Source organism: Talpa occidentalis, unplaced genomic scaffold, assembly GCF_014898055.3.
Source record: "Talpa occidentalis isolate TD23 unplaced genomic scaffold, MPIMG_talOcc4v2.1 talOcc4.11, whole genome shotgun sequence".
NCBI classification, from domain to species: Eukaryota; Metazoa; Chordata; class Mammalia; order Eulipotyphla; family Talpidae; genus Talpa; species Talpa occidentalis.
Genome location: NW_023601104.1, coordinates 27,956,393 through 27,971,371, shown reverse-complemented (window position 1 = coordinate 27,971,371; position 14,979 = coordinate 27,956,393). Strand labels below are relative to the sequence as shown.

At 41.0% G+C, this 14,979-nt stretch overlaps 1 long non-coding RNA gene across 1 annotated transcript; it reads left to right on the top strand.

Annotated features, from left to right (window-relative positions):
• The first annotated feature begins 2,264 nt into the window (after window positions 1-2,264).
• On the top strand, window positions 2,265-13,462 carry LOC119238695 (uncharacterized). Its single transcript, XR_005123629.2, has 3 exons — window positions 2,265-8,021; window positions 10,593-10,662; window positions 13,093-13,462. It is a non-coding gene; the product is annotated as an uncharacterized LOC119238695 (long non-coding RNA).
• Window positions 13,463-14,979: the final 1,517 nt, after the last annotated feature.

Below are 14,979 nucleotides of genomic sequence, written 5' to 3'. Positions count from 1 at the left end.
TGGGGATACAGATGAGAATAAGCACATGCGAAAGAAGGTCATAGGCTCCAGGATTAGACAGTAGTGGAAAAGCCAGAAGAAGGCTTCCAGCTCTCATTAATTGAGCACCAACTATGTGACAGTCACAGGTAAGGTATGGTAACCCTTACAAGTATTACTAGTCCCTAGAAGGGAAAAGCCAGAGATTCGATGTTGAAATAGCTTGCCTGAGGCTATACACAGTAATAGATTGGAGAGCTTAGATGAAAGCTGGCCCAGAGTCTTAAACTCTGCACTCTGCCAGATTATTCTGAATACTTCAGTAATCTTAAATTGGAATCTGGCCTTACACTGACTAAGGAATGGGGAAGGAACCCAAGGACTGCATAAATAAAATTGGGTGGAGGGAAATCCCTTTGTGACAGTGAAATCTGCTTCCAGTTCACTTCTATGCGTGCTTTTCTTGCACACACACACACACACACACACGTATACTACGTGGGTTAGCTGGTCCCTCCCTTGGGAAGGTACAAAGAATCACTCAGGTAACCTTTGTCTCCCAAAACTTGATCACAATCCCCAGTAACCTTTCCACACCAGTTCCCCTCACCCTGGCCTAAGTACCCAGGTCCCTTCTCCTGGTTGAGGAAAGGCCTGGGGTTATTAAGGGAGGGTCCCTCCAAAGAGCAAACAGATGTCCCTTGATCTGTTTGTCAAGGCTTGATCTGTTCCTCCTTGTGCCCACAGTCTCTTCATGTCTCTGACCCTCTTTAAATTGAAAATATCTTTAAAATTATATTTACATTGTAGAAAATGGATAATAAAAAGATGGAAAACATTCATTTCATCACTTATAAATAACCACCTCTCAGTTCTGACATCTCCCCCCCTTCACCCTGGGAAGAAATACGGGTTAGAAGCAAAGAGGAAGTTATACATTACTGCAGTTTTTGTAAGAAACAAGTTGTGTCTGTTGTTCAAGTCACTGAAGTGTTCAAAAGACTCAACCATACTAGCTTTTGTACTTGTAATTAAAGCAATATGGAGGATAATTAATAATTAAACCTGTAGTCAGTAAGTAAATATTCAAGTAAAAATGTATTTTTTAGAAACTGGTATTTATTAAATGAGTTTAATAAACCTAGCACAAAGGACAATGCAGTGGTGAGAACTGCTCTCTATGAGCAGAAGTCTTTTGGATTTGAAGAAAAAATAAATAAAGGATATTATGGTATATAACTGACACCTATATGTCAACATAGAAAAAAAAGTGCCAGAAAGCACTAGGAGGAACCAGAAACAGGTGAATCACAGAACAGATGCCTCAGATGTTTCAGAACAACGGCACACAAGAGAGGTGGTGGGATGGCCACCTTTGCTTGGCCCAGATGAGGGTGAGAAGGGTAACTGGGAACAGAGGCAGGAACAGGCGAGGAGAGCCTCTGGGATAGAGTGGAGAAGGGAATGGGAGAGACTCATTTCTGGGGAGGACGGCGATGAGAAACCCACACCTGACCATGATCCGGACAAATTTCACATTGTCCATCTAATTCAGAGGAAGAAATGAGGCTTGGGCAGGTGTGAGGGCAGAAGAAGTCTGTCCCAGTCTGCCTCTCCAACTCCAGTTTGGAGCTCATCTCCCGGTGCCCAGTGGGCAGAGCGGGACCCCGGCAGCTGTGTGGGGCGATGGGGAGGGAAGCTGTTGCTGGGCCGCCAGCAGTGGAGCTTCCGCAGGGCACACCCAACGTTTGCGTCCTGCAGCCCCAGGGCAGAGTCCAGTAACGCTCGGAGCAGGGGCTTGATGCACAGAAGCTGAGTACAAGCGGGTGGGAGGAGCTGCCAAGGAGAGCAGCCACTCGCTGCAGCTGTTGGCCAGCCTGACGCGCTGTCATCACCCGCGGTGCCCCTGCTCACTTGTCTGGGAACCCCCTGGCAGCCGTTGAAGGCGTTGGCCACCGGCTGCCCCAGCTTCCTTCGGTTAGGCTCGGGGGCGGGCGCGCCCAGGGTTGTGGGCATCACATTGAGCGAACGCCCTGGCGCGCGCAGCAGAAGGGTTGGGGGGCTCTGTAGGGTTGGAGAGCCCAAAACTTGAACTGTTACTGCGACCTTGAACTGTAGCAGAGCCATATATTCTTGTGGTGACAGTGGCCTTAGGAAAAAATTTCTGTCTCTAGGATGTTTAGAGCAGAGCTGCTCGAGTTTTCTTAAATAATGTGACTGGCCTATTGATGGCCTTTGGGGTGGGGTGGGGTGGGGTGGGGTGGGGTGGGGGGGTGGGGGGGAAACGCCTGAAAAATTTCAAACCCTGTATTGGGAAGTGGAGAGGAGTCTACAGTGGATATTAAATTGGATGGAATTTGTAGTTATGTCCGTAAATACTGAGTTTCAGCTGCCACCTGGCATATAACCTCTTAATTCAAGGCTGAGGAATTTTGGGGGGGGTGGCTTCTGACCACAAGAAGGGAGCAGACAAGCTTCCTGTTTTGTGAGTGATCTCCTTGAGACCCCAGTCATGAATTTAATGAAGCCTAGAAACAATTAGGGTTCTACCTATCCAGGCCCTGAGCCCAACTCAGTTTCCTGTCACCACCAGACAGGCCCAAGGGTGTCTACCATCCAGGACTTAGCTCTTTTCCTTCTGTTCCTTTCTTTTCCCTATCAAAGCCCTCTCAGTCTCTCATCTGTGATATAATAGTGTATCCCCTTCTTACTGGATAGGAGGAAAACTAATTCCCAAAGTGACTTTAAAATCACTTTGATGTCATTGGAGAAGTCACTAAGCAGTTAAGAGCGTTGCTACGTTCAAGGAATTAAATGAATATTGCCTTTCCTGAGTTTCCCCGCCCTCACTGAAGAGTTCCCTTTGCTTTCTAATTAGTGCAGCATTCTGCCTTATCGGTTAATTCCGGTGTCGAGCTGCTAAAGGCTCTGCAGTTAGTCTGGTAATAAGGCAGACATTTGTGGTGGTCCTAAATTGGAAGCCAGAAATGGTACTAGACTGAATTTGGGTGTGGGCCCACCATAGTAGCCGAGCATTGTGTGGGATTGGGGAAGAGTGTTTATCCTTAGTCCAGGATTGGGGATGTGAAAAAGATTTTAGGTAAAAGAAAACCAGGCGTAGTAAGAAGGGCTACCTTTAAGTTCCTGTGGTGGGGGTACACTTAAGATCTACTTTATAACAGGTTACACCTATATATGAATGTTCAATCCATGGGCAGTAGTAATTACAGAAGACTTACCACAGTTTTTGGGAACCTAACAAGAGAGGTTGGGACATCACTGCATTGATAGTCCTGACTTAAGGGACACATTTAAAATTAGAAAAAAAAAAATATTTCTTCCTTTCTCCTGAATTAGTACCTTGACTATAAGTGGTCTTGGAAGATAGGAACAATATTGCAAAGATAACTAAACAGCTGTCCAAATGGAATTTTAAAAAGTGTTGAGAATTGGGGATCTAATCTTGAGATTGAATACTTTTCAGTATATAAGATCTGGCAATTGGTGTCAGTCGCCAGGAAGGAGTCTTAGGTGGAAGATGATAGGTGATTATCAGTTAGGCAGGTAGTCACCATAAATAGCATCTCCATGGTCTGCTCAGATACTCTTCCTAATAGGAAATGTATAAGGTGTGTAATGTTCTAAAGTGGAAAAGTCATTTTTGGTAATAATGCTTCTTTGATCTCCTAGCTTTTCCCTCCTTTTTAGCATCACCAAAGTGCCTAGAATTAGCTTACGCAGTTTATCACCACACTAAAAGCCTAGGTGGTAGAGTACTGAATTCTTAGGCACACAGGGGTTGGATTAGGAAGCATCCTAAGTTGCATCCCTTCCTCTAGGACAAGAGATCCTCTGAGGAAGCCTAACCCCTTCCCATGATTGAAGTCTGGAAGAGGGAACTTGCAGAGGTACCATCTCTGGAAAATTGGGATATGATGAGAAAATGGGGTAGGACCATGAAAGCGGCAAATGTTCAGCAAGGACTTCTCCAGGCTTGGGATGCTAATTGGGATATTCGCTCAAAACAGGTCTTGGAGCTGTCTCTTTGGAACAGTGTGCCAAAAGACAAAGCAGTTGTTTACTTGTTGGTGGGGAACAATCCCCAATCCAGTTCCTAGGTTGATGGTAATTGGAAGAGCTTTTGAGGTGACATTGATGAAGCCAGAGAGTAAGTTAGAAAACACCCGAACGAAATGTCTTATCCTTTGGGATAAGGCATGGGGGAAAGGAGTTTACTTCTATTTACTGGACCTATGACCATGCCTTTGTGGCTGGTCAGATGATAACTCTTCTTCTTATCTAGTGCCTCCCCTTTCACTTAACCTTAGGTCTGTCTGAGCCTTACAATAAAAAATAGAAGAGGCAGAAAAGGGATGTCAAAACTAGAGTAAGTAAAGGAGAAACATACTGTGAGATAATAGAAAAAATTTAAATGTTAGGGAAGTTGGGCTATGGCAACAGAGATAAAGGAGAAACAAAATCAATTTAAGCAGAGATAAGATAGATGGGGAAAAACAAAGAATTAAGAAGAGATGAAAGGCAGTGACAGAAACTTCTAAAAAACCAGAGACACAAAACAGACAAAGCCTCTTTTCCTCCTTTTTTCCCTTCCTCCTTTCTTCCTACAAAATTGAGTGTCTACATTGCCATGTCCTGTCTAGGCACTGAGGATGAAAGATGAACAGGACTTCTTTCTGGCTCTAGAAGAACTCCTGTGTGGTGGGGACCTAGTGCCACGGCTGACTGCTGGGATTGGGGTATAAAGTGGGTTTCCAAGGACTGCCTTTTCTGTATATGTGTAAGGAGAGGATGGGATAATGGAGACCCCCACAATCCAGAATGAGTTCTGTAGTTACTTTTGTAACTGCTCTTGGTTTGAAGGTAGATCACCTGACGTGAGGGCTAGGAATTCAGATTCTCATGGCTTCTCTTTGGGTGATGGTAACTGGGCTATACAGGTACTAGGGAGGAATGTGTTGCATGTCAGGGTTAGGATGTTTCCTGTGTCCCCAGGGCCACACCACAGGCACCTCTTCTTTCCCAAAAGTGCTGCTGAGTTGTCCAGCTGCAACTCTCCTTGGGTTCTCTCCTGGCTGCCATGTTGGATGCAAAAGGGAATTGTTACTTGGAAAATGCAAAATAAAGAAGGAACACCTTTATCACAAAATAACAAAAAATAAAGAAACTAATGTAAAACATTTTAGTAATCCAAACTTCAGGGGCCCCTGAAGTCCAAGAAGCCCAAGGACCAGGAAACAAATATCCGTCTTAGAAGAGGCCACTGATATTTAAAGATGAGTTAAGGGTCTTTGCTGAAGCTGGGGTAGGACAGAACAAAAACCTTTACTCTGGATGAGAGAGCCTCTTTGGAAAGGTACTTTTGTACTGGTTAAAAAAGTCCATATCAAAAAAAAAAAAAAAAAATCCATACCCGGGTTTCCCTGGTGGTGCAGGCAGTTGAGCACAGTGCTATGAAGCTGTCCACAGCCTCTGCAGTGCCGGTTTGATCCCCACTGGCCACAGAACAGCCCATATGGTGCGGCAGACCTCTCCTGTCTTGCCCACTGCCCCCCTCAGCAATGTATTTCGGTCGTGTGCCTGTTCTGTTCCCCACTCTGTTTCTGGTGAATCCTCTCACCCTCCCGCACATCTGGCCTGTACCCCGATTCTTGTATAAATAAAATAAAAATAGAATCTTAAAAAAAAACTCCATACCCTTAAGGTGCAGGGTGCAGAGTTCCCAGAATGTGGGTCTTCTGAGTCAAGATTTGTTACACATCTAGGTTTGAACTGTAAATAAAAAGGCATTGAAGAGTAGCTATGAGTTTCCAGAGTTGTTGGGTGGGTAGACAGGTTGACAGTTTAGGATTGGGTCTGGGAACCCTTTCCAATGTGATCTATTTAGAAAGTATTAGCTGATGCTTGTGAGGGGTTTAAGGCTGCTGGGGCACAAAAGAACCAAGGCACTGGCTTTATAGACACCATTCACAGACAAAGCTGGGTGCAGGACGTTAGTTCAATTACTGTCATTTTAGCTAACATCTGAAGTGCTTGGTGGACCAAGTTCCTATAAAGGGACAGTGCTTTAAGCTGGACAGATACCTTTACTAAAACAGCAGTACCACCATATTTTTCTCATTTGCCATGGGCCACTGAAACTCCCACAAAGTTGCGACGATCCTTGGATAACATTTAGTTTCTACTGACCCGAGCCTGGCTCTATGACCACAGCAATGAAGATGTGGAGTCACAGAGCTTGCTATTCTCTGTTTCTTTATGTAAACAGCCAAGAGAGGAGTTCAGGTCATCAAGAATAAGGACACACACTGTGGAGATTCTGAAATCTCTAGTTGTAGGATTAGGGGTCTCACCTGGTTTTTCACTCCCAGAGATGATGGCCAGTTAGCAAATTCCCAGCACCTTAATCTTTCATAATTAGGAAGTTTGCTTTCTGGCCTTTATATTTCCCTTTTGTTATATATTTTGCCTGTTATAAGATGATTTTAACTCTTCTCCCAACTAACTTTCAGCTTTTCCTTAGGAAAAGGTCAGATAATTCACAACTATGATAGAAAAAACAAAAAACGCTCGTGTCTTAGCATCTCTGGTATCTGGTTTTGTTTTGTCTTATTTTTCTTTAAATGGTTTTTAGTTTTCTGAACTCAAAACCCTGTTTTTCTAATGACATCCTTTCTGGTAACTTGCCTGGCAACAGTGCCTGGAGAATGCAAATCATAAATAGCATGATGTGATGGAATCTGGAATCTGTCATAGTCCCTTCAACAGTTTTGCTCGATTTAAAGAGAACTACTTTTAAAGGACTTGCCATTGAGCTTTCCCTGAGTAGCTAGGGAGTCAAGGTTTGACTGACTCTAAAATTAAAAATATTAGATGTCAAGATGATTTGAACAATGATTTAAAAAAAAAAATTCCTGTGTTCCAACAAGTCTTGGCCTGCCATTAGCCTTGTGAACTTTGGCAGATTTGCAGATACCTTTGGCTTGTGGTTTCATAGGAAAAACTGGAATATTAATACCTACCTCACAGGGTTGTTGTGAGAATTAAACGTGCTCTGTTAATCTATCATGTAAATTTTTGCAATTTTTTGAAATTTAAGAGCCATTAAAAAATATTCTCTGGTTACAGAGCAGATATGTTGGCATTTTCACATCAGAGCAAGGGTTTTTGTTGTCATGTATAGTTAAACTGCTGTAGCAAAATTTTATTTCTATGTAAATATTTTTGTGTGAAGGTCCATAACTTTGATCAGCTTTCTAAAGGAGGTCCGTTACTAGTAAAAGTTAAAAAGTACAGTGCTTCATTGTTGGAATGTTGGATTCAATAACTTCCAGAGGTTTCTTCTTCATGTCTGCAGCAGCAGTTGCAATGTTTTTTAGTGAAATTCTTAATGTGGTCTGATGACTGTATACACGTTTGCAATTGGTAGTTCAAGTCTTAAAGATATGGTCACGGTAGCCATTGATGATCTAATTGTAATGCTAAAATGGGAGTAAAATTGTTAACTGTGGCCCTAAGAAAGTTACCTACCTCATGGAGGCTGTTACCTCATTTGTAAAGTGAAGGATTTCACCAAGATGATTTCTAAAGCTCCTAGTTTGAATTCTCTAGGAAAGTGACAGCAAATCTGGACTTGGATGGAGTCTCTTTGTGGTAGCAACAAAGCAGGCTTTGTATAAGAGGAAAGAGTAAGAGTGAGAAGGAGGCAGGGAGAATTCAAGGGGCCCATCCTTGGTGAAAAGGGGAAGTTCAAGGTGCTGGAGATCCAGTGTTATCAGGACAGGAATTGCTGGTGAACTGCTTCTTAGCACCTGAGATTCTGATGGACAGACTCACCTTTTACCCTGGAACTGATTTGCCAGCATGCAAGCTGCCCCTGAGTGAGAAAATACAGCATCTTCCCTGCACTCACAGAACAGTCCAGTACTCACAGGATCAAATGCCTGGGATCTTCTCATCTGCCACGACAGGTGGTTTGTGTACTTCAGGAAAATACTGCCCTCCAAAAATGCCTTAAGACACAAGTAAGTCCTAGGGGTATCAAGGTTGTTTGGAGAATTTTAACATTTAGGGTAGATTGGAATTCCTACCCCCTCATGGGGAATTTTAAGCATTAAATATTTGTGCATTTTAAAAATTACTAGTGATACATTATTATTAGCTAATGTCCATCATTTACATTAGGGTTCATTATTAGTGGGGCTTTTTTAAAATCTGTTTTTTAAACACCTGGATTGAGACTATTTGTGTAAGTAAAATAATTGACTCATCATTACAGTAAGTATAGATTTAACTGCCAAATTACCAAATGGTTCTTTAAAGTGATGGTATCATTTTACATTCCCACTAGTAGGGTATGAGCCATCTCTTCTTACTAGCACTTGATAATAGTCTTTCCAATTTTAGCCATTCTAGTGAGTTTAAAATTATCTCATTGTGGTTTAAATTTGCAATTCTCTAGTAATTAGTGATGTTTTGGTAATGTTTGCTAGTCACATAGGTTCTTTGGTGAATTGTCTGTTCAAATTTTTGGTCTCTCCCTGTCCTTTGTTTATTACTGAATTCGAGTCCTTTTATAGTCTAGATATAAACTTTTTTTCCAGCTGCATCATGCAGTATTTTCTCTCAGCATACGACTTGTCATTTCATTTTATGCCATCTTTTAAAGAGTAGACAGCTTAAATTTTGATAAAGTCCAGTTTATCATTGTGTTTTTATGGGCTTTGATTTTGGTGTAGTATTAAATCATTGCTTATCTCAAAATTATGAAGGTTTTCTTATGCTTTCATCAAGAATTTTTATAGTTGTAAATTTTACATTTAAGTCTATGGTGTTCATTTTGAATTGTGTATGATATAAAAATGTGTATATTGTACTTTTAAAGTATTGCTCGTTTTTTTTTTTATATTGATATCTAGCTGTTCCAACACCATTTATTGAGAAATCTATTGTTCTCCATGATTTGCTTTTAAAATTTTGTCAACGATCATCACCCACAAATATGTAGTTCTATTTCTCTCTCTCTCTCTCTCTCTTTTTTTTTTTTTTTTGCTGTTTCAGTTACAAGTATTGCATATCTCTCGTAAAATACCAAATAGTTGGTATTTCTTAATGTTTATATTTCTTACTGGTAGTAATGGTATTTTAAAAATTTTAATCTCTGATTGCTACTGATATTTCAAAGACAATTGTTTTGCATATTGATCTTATATCTTGCAAACTTGCTGAAGTTACTTATTAGTTATACTAAAGCTTTTGAAGACTCCATCAGATTTTCTGCACAGGCAGTCCTTTCATCTGTAATTAGACCATTATTTCCCTTCCAACCTGGAGGTCTTTTCATTTTTTTTTTTTTTTTTTTTTTTTTTTATAGAGGCATGTTTATTTATTTATTTGTTTGTTTGTTCTGTTTACACATGCACTGGGTACAGTCAGAAGCGCGGGAGGGTGAGAGAATTCACCAGAGCCAGAACAGGGAGCAGAGCAGGCAGAAGAACCGAAGTACACTGCTGAGGGGAGCAGCGGGCGGCAGGAGAGGTCTGCGCGCCATGTGGGACCCTCCTCCGGTGGCCGGGGAGCAGCCGGGGATCGAACCGGCACTGCAGAGGCTGAGGGCAGCTTCGCAACCCAGCGCTCAACCGCTGCGCCACCGGGGAGGCCCGGTCTTTTCATTTTCTCACCTCATTGCATTGGTTAGAACTTCCAGCACAGTGTTGAATAGAAATAGTGAGTGGGAACATGTTTTTCTTATTCCTGAACTTAGGAGAAAAGCATTGGGTCTTTAGTAATTAAATGTAATGTTAGATTTTTTTAAGATATCCTTTAATCAGATTAAGGAAATTCTCTTACTACTTTACTGACTTTTTGATCAGGAATGGATGTTGGATTTTGTCTATGTCAAATGCCTTTTCTGTATCCTCTGAATTTTTTTTAAAAAATTAACTCCTTGGACTAGAAATAAGTGGGAAATGGGTTAAATTTTTTAGAATAATACCTTTATCTTGTAATTCTCTAGGAGTCAGCAAACTTTTTCTGTAGTATATATTTTTCTGTAATATTTCATAGAGTTAATAGTTTAGGCTTTGCAGGTTACATGCAGTATCTGCCACTTCTTTATATATTTTTAACATTTCTTTAAAAAAATAGACTATTCTTAGCTTACATCAATTTTTTTTTTGGTGACCAGTGAGCTAAAAGTGTTTTTTTCATTATTACAGTTAGCAAGATAGTTGTAAAAAGAAGCAGAAGCAACAACAACAAATGTGGCCAGCAAGGCACAAAATAGCCACTACTGGCCCTTTACCCCTCCAAAAAAAAAAAAAAAAAAAAAAGAAGAAGAAGAAATGCCTTTGCCAACACCTCATTCTAGAATACTGTTACAAAATATTCCAAAAGGAACATTACATTTTCATATATTGTATATGGCACAATTAAGCCAAGGATAGCAATTTCTCCTCATCTGCAGCATTGTTCCCTAAACTGGGAATTTTTAAAACAAGTTTGATTAAAATGTGTGATAGGAAGCAGCAGCTAATGATGTCAATTTCTTTATTAGGCTAGAGATGAATTGATGGGAACTATTCTTGATTTCTCAGATTACAGAAGAAGACTTGGCTTCTCTGAAAGTAACCCTGACTGAGACTTGGTTCTTTGGACATAGACAAGGTACAGCCTGGCTAGATGTTCAGTCTTTAATTCTCCCTCTAAATACATATAACTGACACTTCAGCAGCAGTAATTGCATCATAGCATTGTTCTAGGGCTTTATCCTCTGGGCCTGTCTCCGTGTCTATAGAATGGAGACCATAATGTTACTAATACCTTTCTTACCAGTTGCTGAGGGAATTACGTGTGGTTAGATAACTAAGACGTTCATCCAGTGGGGAAGCCAGAATCTGGCTGCTCTAGGATGTGCTCTAGTACATGAGTCCTCCTCCCTCAGCTTCCACACAGTCTTCTTCCCCAGTACTTCTAGGTTGTCACAAAGACTGATGGACATGAGATGTTACAGAATAGTCTAATTTGACACCTTTTTAATGAACTACATGACTTAAGCACTATTAATGCAGTGTTCAATTTTAATTTGTAGTATAAACCAATGTCTTTTTAAATCTTGATTTAATATCACTTTAAGAATTCAAAATTTGGGTCTCCCCTGGTCACGCAGGCAGTTGAGCACTGTGCTATGAAGTTGTCTGCAGCCTCTGCAGAGCCAGTTGGATCCCAGCCAGCCAGGGAGGGTCCTGCATGGCGCGGCAGACCTCTCCTGTCACGCCCGCTACTCCCCTCAGCAGTGCATTTCATCAGTCTGCCTGTTCTGTTCCCTACTGTCTCTAGTGAATCCTCTCACCTACCTGCACATCTGGCCGGTACCCCAGTTCTTGTATAAAATAAATAAATAAATCTTTAAAAAAAAAAGAATTCAAAATTTGGGGCCTCCCTGGTGGCGCAAGGGGTTAAGACACAACCTATGAAGCTAATCGCAGCCTCTGCAGCACGAGTTCAATCCCTGGTCGACCAGGGAGTAACCCACATGGTGCAGCAGACCTCTCCTGACTCGCCCACTGCTTCCCTCAGCAGTGTACTTCAATCTGCCTGCTCTGTTCCCCACTCTGTCTCTGGTGAATCCTCTCACCCACCACACCTCTGGCCTGTCCCCCAGCTCTTATATGCATAAACAAATCTTAAAAAAAAAAAATTCAAAACTTGATCAGTGATGACTTCAGAACAGACTTGTAATTTGGTGTAGTCAAAAGAACTTTCCCTAGTTCACTTTCTTTTGGCCCAATATTGCCCACTTTTTGTTTTTCCAAAGGTCTCTGTTGGATAACCACTGATTGCTTATTAATGATGACACTGAATACTTTCAAAGATCAAGGAACAACATAACCAAAGCCAAAATATGTCATTCATTGTAAACTACCTCCCAAACTTATTCTCCCTAATGCATGTTTTCTCAAGGACATGGATTTTCTTCCTTTGGAATGGTCAGGGATCCATGTGTCCAGTGGTCAGTTCCAGACAGAGCCTCCTACTGAGTTAATCCGGTGGCTAGTTCCATGCACTGCCATGGGCTGGACTTTATTTGGTTCTCTTATAGGCTCGTGGTTCTACATATATGCAATGCTTTCTAATCAAGCCTCTAGCTGAAAGGCTTTATGCACAGTTAAGTATGTAGCTCTCATTTTACCAGGCAAGGGGTTCAGTGTTTGACATATGAAGGCATGAGAGAAAACTACACAGTTATCAGCCATTTTGCTTTCAAGTTTTTAAAGAATTCATGTACTCTTCCAGGTTTCTAAAGCCTTTCCTTTACCCAGATTTGTCTTTTCTCAAGTACTCAGTGTCTAAGACTCAGAGTCTTTCCATGGGAAGTCTCATCTTGATATCTTCAGTTATTGTTTCCTGAAGTGTATTGTCTACTTAACATAGCTTCAGTGTTATCTCTAACCAGGAGTATCTACTATTAATGTGTGTGTATGGTGGGGGAGGGTTCTACTGTAGAAGTAATATACCGTCCTTTTGGCAAATACAGAAAAATACATACTCTAAAATAGAGGAAGATTAGAATCATCTATAATCCAAACCATTCAGAGGCAAGTTGCTGATAACCTTTTAATGGCTATCCCACAGTGTTTGCATGCATACACACACACACACACACACACATTATTTACAGAAATTTGATCACAGTATAATTCTGCTTATAGATTTTTTTCTCAGCTTATATTTTTCTGCAAGATTGAGTTTTAAAATTTTTTTTTAAAGTTTACTTATTTATTTATACAAACACTGGGTACAGTCAGAAGCACGGGAGGGTAATAGGATTCACCAGAGCCAGAGTGGGGAACAGACAGGCTGACTGACGAAGTACACTGCTGAGGGGAGCAGCGGGTGGGAGAAGAGGTCTGCGCACAATGTGGGACCCTCGCTGGCGGTCTGGGGTTGGAACTGGCGCTGCAGAGGCTGCGGGCAGCTTCACAGCCCAGCACTCAACCGCTGCACCACCAGGGGAGGTCCTCTGCAACATTGATTTTTAATGATCTATTACATAGGTGTGCTTTTACTTAATAAGAAATCTGCTGTTTCCCACAGGTCCCATTCCACGAGGATTTTCACAACAAACATGAACGACGAGAGAAACTGAGAACAGGACCCCATGATAAGATATTTCGCTGTCTCTCCATAAGGAGGACAAGTGTGGTTTTGTGGTGAAGTGTGGGTTACGTGGTTATGTCATGTAGGGTTTAAATATGTACATTTCCACTCATGGAACAAATGGTTCCAATGTATGCTCAGCACCAAGGTGTATAAATGCTGCACTAAAACCTTGAGCTCTCTGCCCTCTCACAATGTGAGCTCTTCACTGTGATACTAAGGCTCTTTAATAAAGAGTACTTTGATAACATACCATCGGACAAAGTATTTGTTTGTATAAAATATCTTTCAAAAACAATACAAATTGAATCATCTATACATATTCCATATGTATAGATAATGGTTCCTTCATACCTTGGGTTACAAAACCATTTTAGAGCCTTCACCTGCAAAGGTAGCTAGAAGTGTTCTGTATCAATCATTGGAGGTGTTTCACTATTTACAACAGTCCCAGGACCCCAAGATATAACTCTTAAGAAATAGGGTCAGAGGCATGTGGGTAGCTTTGGTCTTTAGCCCAATGGATTTCTTTGAAGATGCCTCTATTCAGATGCTAAATTTTCAAATTCAGGCAACCACACATGTCACTCCACTCATCCTTTACTCCCCTGCTCCAGTGAAGGTCAGTGCTGCTCTCAACAGTTATGTGCAGCATACCCAGCCTCCCAGGTGCTTTCTCCTTGCCCAAGTTGCCTCTACATTGCAGATACCAAATATAAGTAAAATGACCATATCTTCTCCTACCAGAACTGGAAATCCCAGGAATTCCAATGGATCCAGATTCCATCTTCACCTTGGACAGTAATCCTTACAGCTTTGTTGGGTCTCTGCTATTCAAAGGGGAAGGAAGGTGGGGTTCTTCAAACTGGCTCATCTCCACCTGCTTTGAATCATAAGAATAATGCTTTATTTGCAGCTATGATCAGGAAAAATGACTCAAGGCAAATGCCTAATTGTGATTTTATAGAGGCTTTTTTCTTTTGCTAAAGCATCCCTGTCATCAATGAAAAACAACTTATGTTTGTGTCCAATGTTTTCCCATCACAGAATAGGAGCTTCCATTTACTTAGCCCATTCTACTACATAGGCAATATAACTAAATGATTGATACAATATAACTAAATGATTGATACAACATTATTTAATCCTCACAACAACGCTGGTGTTAGGTATCTTCACTCCAATGATTGCAAATGATAAAACTGAAGCACTGAGAAGTTCTATTTGTCCAGGGAGACAAAGTCATTAAACTTCTACTTTGTGTAATGAAAGAAATAAAATTACAAAATTGGAAGTGTCAGGGGGAAGCTTAAAATTTAGCACCTCTACTGCAATTTTCATTAAGATTTTTGCTGCTTATCTGTTGGTTGTGAGATAAGGATGGAGTGGGACAGAATATCACTTCAATGTAATTTCAGTATATCAGCATTAGTACTTATAAGTAATATGGGGATTTTGCAAAACATGGACAAGATAACTCCCCACCTCCTCCTGCAGAGAACAAATTCTATAATCTTGGTTTTCTTTCATTAGAAGACTTATTGATCATTTTGGCCACTACTTACTGGGAAGTCCCTTCCTTTGCCCACTGCTTTCTTAAAAATAGCCACTTTATGGAACATGGAACTTTAAAGAGTGGAGGCACAAATCACAGCAGATTGGACCAAAATTCTTTGAAGAAATTGTATTGAAGAAACACTGTAATAGCAGAAAAACTGGCATTAAAATTTTTTTAAAGTTAATGTTGGTTTACATCATTGTTTGTATTTCAGAAGTGTAGGATCTCCCCCCTCAGATATTGTTGATATAGTGTACCCATAGTCC